The 7965-nt window shown below is 36.2% G+C and overlaps 1 long non-coding RNA gene across 1 annotated transcript; it reads right to left on the bottom strand.

The window, feature by feature from the left end:
- Positions 1–5598: 5598 nt before the first annotated feature.
- Positions 5599–6175, bottom strand: LOC138357474 (uncharacterized). Its single transcript, XR_011225027.1, has 3 exons — positions 6083–6175; positions 5919–5975; positions 5599–5734 (listed from the first exon to the last, which is right to left on the bottom strand). It is a non-coding gene; the product is annotated as an uncharacterized lncRNA (long non-coding RNA).
- Between the last annotated feature and the right edge of the window lie 1790 nt (positions 6176–7965).

Genomic DNA, 7965 nt, shown 5'->3' with positions numbered 1-7965 from the left:
GTGTTCTATTATACGTTTTAACCATATCAGGTAAAACATTTATATAGGTTAAGGTGTTATAAGCCGTTAAATATTTATATATCTTCGTTTTCAATGTTCTTATAAATCTCTCTGCAATGCTGGCTTTAGTTTCCTGAGAAAATACACTGTACAGATCAATGTTTTTACTGTCTAACAATCGTTTCATATATTTATTATAGAATTCACCGCCCTTATCAGTGTTAAGCTTCCTTACACCTTTTGATGAAGGTAAATCCAGAACAGCTTTCATGGCTTCACTTACACTCTGACCTGATTTAGTGGATAGTGGAACTACATGTGCAAACCTTGAAAATATATCAACACAAACTAATAAATATTTAATATCATTGTTGTGCTTAGCTAACAATGTCATATCAGCCAAGTCACTGGTAAAGAAAGCTTTAGGTCTAGGTGCTAAGATACGTCTTCGTTTAAATTTACGTTTTTTTAACAGATGTAAGGTATAAGCATTAGACGTTTTTAAATAGTCTTTCACATCTTTTATAGTTATTTCAGGGATTGTTTTCTTTGCAGCCTTATACAATTTTAAAACGCCACCAAACCCACCTATGGACTTGGGGTCATTGTATATCTTATTAAGAGTTTGTGTAATGTTCACCATTGATACACTATTTCATATGGGGGTTCATTTACAATATTTCCCCTAAATATTATGGATTCAGGTGTTTTAACGCCCAAGTCAACAAGTAAATACCCATACTGTCGAGAAATCACTTTCTTATATATATCTAAAAATTTCTTGGCATCTTGTTTTCCGAATATTTGTCTGCCTAATGTTTCTATCTGGGACAAGTCTCTTGATTTAAGCAGAATAAAATGAGAAGCATTTAAACTTATAGATCTAGAAAACTTCCCACTGAAAAATATATTTTGGGTTATAAAAATAACAGAGATGTTCTCATGCCGTCCCTTAGTAAATATATCACTTACTATTTTAGAGTTTGTAGATTCAACATACAAGTCATCATAAACAACTAATATATGAGATGTGTCCTCTGGATCACGATCATCTAAAGGGTTTACAATTTCAGAGTAAAAAGATATCTTATGTTTAATAAGTGGATTAGTTCTCAACTCTTTATACCCGCTTCCACAGATAATTATTTTTGCAAAGTTCTGCTGATATTTCTCTATCATTTTAGCACATAAATAGCTCTTCCCACCATTTGAAAATCCAGCAATAATAATTCTTGACGGTTCACTAAATATATTCAACTGGGATTCAGTAATAACTTTTTTCTGCCCTTCCATGTTGCTAGGATTCAATAGACTAACTACAAATATATAATGAAAGGAGTATTTAAACGAAATCTACATTCGAGTTTTATTTAAACATAACTAATAAAATCATAGTAATAACATAACCAATACAGTAATAAAATCATAGAATATACAATATCATAGCCAATAAAATCATAGTCATAACATATCCAATACAGTAATAAAATCATAGAATATACATTATTATAGACATTTGAATCATAGTCATAACATATCCAATACAGTAATAAAATCATAGAATATACAATATCATAGCAAATAAAATCATAGTCTTAAAATAGCAATTTGAACATATCAAATACAGTAATAAAATCATAGAATATACATTATCATAGACATTAAATCATAGTCATAACATATCCAATACAGTAACAAATCTTAGTCATTTTCATATCAAATACAGTAACAAATCATAGCCAATACAATATCATAGACATTTGAATATAGTTATAGATAATACATGGACAATACAGTAACAGACTTAGTTGTTGTTGTTAGGGAATAATTGCTGAGCGACTCTATCCCGCTTTTCCCAAAGATTAAAAATGGGGAACAATTGACGTCTTGGTTGGGGATTATCTACAATTACTGGATCCCCTACCTGCACCTCTTCCTCTACCTGTACCTCTTCCTCTACCTCTTCCTCTACCTGTACCTGTACCTCACGCTCTGGAATGTCTGGGTGACCGTAAGCTAATGACTCTGTGGGACTAATGAGGTACCTCTTGTCATCAAAAGCTGACAGACCGCGCTTAGTTGTTTTACACGTGCATATCTGTCCATTAACATTACGAATAGATCGGGATACAAAATTAAAAGTTGTATTTGTCTCTAATGTGTTCTGAAAAGATGCATGTGTTATTTTCTTTTGTTGGTGATAAGGAATCCCTTTACATTTACATAAATGTTCATTATCAAGGGTTAGGAGAGAATAAGTTTTAGGCTTGAGTGCAATTAATTCAGTTATGATTTTCTGCTTTACTTCTGACTTGAGGAGTCCTAGTTCACCTTTACGAGTAGCAGAATACATGGGATGATCTTTGTCGAAATTACTGAAATCCATATAATCTACTAGAGGAGCTTTTGTCATTTCTTGGAAAGCATCTTTACAGGTCAGAGTAAATATGAATGAGTCTGTATCCGTATAAATTAGTCTAGCTCTCTCCCCATAATGGGCTTTAACTACATTATACCAGAACTCGTATAAACGCCTCTTGGCTATCTGCAAGATCTGATATCCCATGTAAGAAGGAGTGGTAACTTTAAGGATGTCTTTCATTACTGTACAGAGAACCCTATCTTGACCTAAAGAGACAGCTCGTTTATACAACGGGTTTCTTGCATGAGTTAAGAATGAATGTTTTGTCGTTACTAGATGGTGAGTATTAGCATATCGAGATATATTTGTCATTGATTTCCCGTACAGACTATTACTTATGAGTTTAAAAGCTTTTCCTTTAACTTTACAGGTGGTATTGGCTCGTTCTCGAATGTTGGTTGAAATAAAATCTTTTAAATAGGGAGCCTGATTATTTAATCAGGCTCCCTATTTAAAAGATTTTATTGTTTTTAATCTACGCGTCATAGATTGTTTTTACTCGTTCAACTTCTAGTCCAAGTTTTAATAGCAATTGCAGGAAATCAAGGCTTACTAAGTAGTCGTTTTGGGGCAAGTGGGATGCAATTAACTTAGTATTTTTAGGTGGGAGCTTACGTTTTTCATCATTAAGGGTTTTCTTACTGTACTCTGACAAAAACTCCTCAGTTATATTAGTATGAGACAGTACAAGGGGCAGATCATCAGTATACCTGGCTACCTCGGGAGATACATGTTTTGTATCGCATAAAATCCAATAACCTTTGTCTTGATTACAGGGGATATGTTGTAACCCTTGCCCTAATAAGGTATCCCGCTCAAGGTCAGTTAATTGTCTAATCCCTCCCTGGGGAAGTACCTCAGCCATGCACGCTGCATATAAGCTGTTAAAGTCGAGGTACAAAATGTGAGTATCGTCATCAGAGCTAGGGTTAGATGTAGTGTGCTCGTTAACAGCCTGTGTAAATTGTCTAATGGAAGATGTGAACCCTCCTCTAAGATTCCTTCTCAACAAATCATATATATTCTGATCATACACATAGTCAAGTACAACTTTTGATTTAAATAAGAACGCGTCCCAAGCATAACTAGGAAGTGATACATAGAAAACAATATCTAGTTCATAAATTTCTTTCAGTGATGTTCGCCAAAGTGTAAATATATCAACTAGCATTCCCACGTCAACTTTTAAATATAACATGAGGTAATCCTTGATGTTTGTACAGTTCCCTAAATTAAATACTTTAAGAGCATTGTTATAATCTTCTTCAGACAGTGGAGAGTCATGTAAAACATTGTAAAACTTATCTCGCGAAGGGAGCTGAGGTTCGTCTAACACGTCCATGGAAGAAATATAATCATAACATAGGCTTTGTTTACCTTTAATTAACAGAGCTTTAGCTTCATCGGATACGCCATTTAGTATGTGTTCAGTGTACTTGGTGGGTTTCTTACTGGCAACGTGCTCGCTTGCTAAGGTTCCTAATGACCCATTAAGGAGAGCTAGGCTATCTAGGAATTTAAGTTTACCTATGATGACTTGCATAAATTTCAATCCTTCCTTGGTTAGAATTTCTACATCGCGGTGAGGATTTTTGGACAGTTCTTTAAGTATAATTCCAAGATCATAGGCAGCATTATGGGAAAATGTGGTCAAGTATCTACGAGCATTTTTACATTGTAAATTGCAACGAGCACAATAAGCACCTAAGTAATTATTTTCCTGAATAGCATGATTATGATGTCTATGTTTATCTTTCTTATCCTTGAAAGTTTGATGACACAATTGACACGTATTTTGTCTTTGAAACATTCTTTCCTGTTCTCTAGACAAGTTCTTAGGGAAGTTGGGGAGCTGAGCATGAATAGCTTTCCATGAGGCTTCTAGCTTTGTAATAAAATGATTGACCGCGTCTGGGCCTACGTATGAATACGTTTCTACGACATTGAATTCCCTGTCTAAAATCATGTAAGCATAAGCAATTGCTTTATGCTTACATTCCACCATGCCTCTAGGATTTTGACGGTCTAATAGACATTCAAAATCGTAATAGGCGGTGTGAGTTGGGCTATAGGTCCTACCGTAATTTTTAAAACTGATTTTATCACTAGGATTATAGAACGAAAATACTTGGGATACAGTGCATGACTCTTCGTGAGCTTGAATTTCATCTAAGGGAGCATGCAAAAGACAAATTTTGCAGAATTTATGAGTGTCAGGAATTTTATACCGATTATGGTTAATATTCTTTACAAATTTATCAAAATCCTTGATCAGACAGAGATGCTTGCCTTCTAATAACAACAAAGGGACTTTATCGGCATACTTTTCCTGGCTTTTCCTAGCTAAACTAAGATAGTATCTGTTACTTTCATGAGTTATTGTATAAATATAAATAGAAATTTTGTTAAGCTTCTCTATTTTCTTAAGGTTATCAAATGATACGGGGAATCTGATTTCATCTGCCCATACTACGAATCTTCTACACCATCGAAGGTTTTTGTAATGATGTCTAACGTTATCCATAGTCCTGCCCAATGCTAAGTTTTTATACGCGGCAATGCACTGTAACAAACACTCATCTCCTTCACTTTCAGGATTAAATACTGATTCTTTACCCTTTAATTTTGCAGGATATGGTACGTAAGATCCAAGGTGCATAGGGTGGCGAATATACGAAAAATTAATGGCAAAGCCTGACATGGAATGAATTCCTACACTTGAGGATTGGACATTTTTTAGGCATTCGTCAATTTTAGCAGACATTTCGTCAACCCATGAATTTACAAGAACTTCCACCTCTTCCTGTGTAACAGTCTGAGTTTCTCCTCTAATTGAAAATACTTCGTCTAATATTTCATATTGATTGTCGGCATGATTAAGTTTTTGCAAAATTAGGCTTACATCAGGGTAAATGTGAAATGAGGGAGGGAATTCTTCCTGTATTTGTCTGAACTGATTGTCTATATATTCTATAAAAAATTCCCTATACCTATTTATATATAAGCTGGGGTCAGCGTCTAAATGACCGGGAATGGAGAACGAATGTCTTGAGAATGAACCTTCGAAATGGTTAATGACTTCTAACACTCGCGGAACAACGTTATCTAAGTTAAGTACCTCTGGGGAATCTGGAGCGTTGACTTCTTCATCTGATATGTCGTGAACAGGGGGTTGATTGTCTTCTTCTTCTTCATCTGAGGATGCCTGCTGGTTGCCGTCTGGTGCATCTTCTTCTAGCTCCTGGGACAGCTGGGGTTGACTGCGTACAGGTGTGCTCCACTCAGAGGGTTGGGTTGAATCCAGGGGAGATTCTGTAATATAATATTAGCAATGAAATAAACATTAAGAGGAAAACAAATTTGAAAACAATAAGAGGATTTGAAAACCTTAATAGGAAAATATCGTGTAAATAAGAGGAATTATTATTAAGAGGAAAAACAAAAAGTTTAAATAAGAGGAAAAACTGAATTACAGATAAATAATAATATTACTTACGAGCTGGGATGTTGATTCCACCAAGTATGAGATTCTCTTGATCACGAATAGGAACTCCTGTAATGGAAATATTTTTCTGTATGAGTACTTATTACTTGTTTATACACTTGTTAAAAATACAATTATTAACTTTTAAAATTACGAAAATTATTGTGAAAACGTACGGTTATTTATGATGCGACGGCGTTTGGGTGGAGGTTCAATGACGTTTCTGGCTTCGGTGGGAGGTTCCCGGTTAACGGAGAAACGACAGTATGGGCAGGAAGTAGAACCATGAACTGAAATGAAAATAATATATATATATAAATTGACTGTCTGTATGTATGTATGTATGTGTGTTTCGGATATATATTTTCTTTGAAAGTTTATTGAATGTGCGAGAAAAAGCGGTACTTACGATTTGCACAATAGAGTTGTCCACAGCTGGTACAGGTTACGTCAAAATGTCCAGGCGGCGTAGGCCCGTTGCATCCTATACAGTACAGTCTACATTCTTGAAGAGCGTTGATGGACATTTCACCTAGGCATGTTAAACATCGTGTTTGACACACATGAACGATTTCGTTGTTGATAGGAGACAGGCACAGAGGACACACTGACATGATGATATGACTAGGCTAGGGGAACCTTGTGAACAGGATGAAGATTGAATGTTGACTGAAAGTGTAGGCCTCTGAGACTTTGGCGATCTGAGGGGGCCCCTGAATGAGCGTAATAACGATAGTGTGCCCCTGAGTGAGCGTTTGGCTGTTTTATTAATAGCGAGAATGATTGGTGAATACTGGGAATAAACTCTTTTATTATAAATTGTGTAAACTATGAATTAGATGACTAAATAAATTATAAATAAATAAATAAGTTTTATTAACGCTTAATGTATATATATATAAATTATTACGGTGGCGAATGCCGACAATGACTGGTGGATGTCTGGGGCAGGTAATCAGGTGATGATTGCCTCGGGCAGATAGCCTGGGGCAGGTAGCTGGGGCCAGCTTAGATAGTCTCTGAGGCAGTTTCAGTATTAAAGGTTACATTGAGATGCTTCGGTTGATTTGTATAAAACTGACTGGTTAATGAAAAAGGAATAAAATATTAGTATGTCAGAAAATAGGAAGAGGGAATAATATGAAGAGGAGAGAGGGAGAGGGAGAGAGAGGAGGGACGGTCCAGATATTATGAAGAAGATAAGATAAGATAAGAGCCGACTGGCTGGCCGGGCGTAAGGTAAATAAAGGTGACGCGAGAGATTGCGAGGTAAGGGGGGAGGGAGGGGGGTGTGATGTACGAAACCCTGAAAACCATGACTTACACAGGTGATTTTCTAAATTTATATGAATAACTAAGGCTTACATAGACGATTTTTCTAAGTTGAAAACAGGTAAAATATGTCCGTAGAGTTCTCCTGGAAACCCTAAAGCGCTACATACGTTACTTGAATTTGTCCCATAAGGCCTTAACAAACTTCTAAGTCTCGGAAATTATTTTTCTCATAAGAACTTTAACAAACTCGTATGACATTATTTTTCATTATAAGAATTCCCTAATTCCAAATCTGTGACTCCCCAAATTCACCTGAAAACCCCAAAGCGCTACACACGATTTTTTGGACCTGAGAAAAAAAATCGTCTGTGGCGCTTACATTCCACAGGGGTCCTCGGCCAGAAAAAAAAAATCGTCTGTGGCGCTTACATTCCACAGGGGTCCTCGGCCAGAAAAAAAAAATCGTCTGTGGCACTTACACCCTACTACTGTACACCAAGAGTAGTACGTCTTGAGTAGTACATCTAGAATAGTTCACAGTAAGCAGTTCACCCTGAGTATTGCAACCTGAGAAGTTCACCCAGAATAGTACACCCAGAGTAGTACATCCTCAGTAGTACACCCAGAGTAGTACACCTTGAGTAGTCCACCGTGAGTAGTACATCTATAATAGTACACCCAGAGTAGTACACTCTTAGTAGTACACCGTGAGCAGTTCAGGCTGAGAATTACACCCAGAGTAGTACACTCTTAGTAGTACACCGTGAGCAGTTCAGGCTGAGAA

Source organism: Procambarus clarkii, chromosome 78 (assembly GCF_040958095.1).
Source record: "Procambarus clarkii isolate CNS0578487 chromosome 78, FALCON_Pclarkii_2.0, whole genome shotgun sequence".
NCBI classification, from domain to species: domain Eukaryota; kingdom Metazoa; phylum Arthropoda; class Malacostraca; order Decapoda; family Cambaridae; genus Procambarus; species Procambarus clarkii.
Note: the sequence above shows the minus strand (reverse complement) of the source record. Positions and strands in the feature narration are given on the sequence as shown.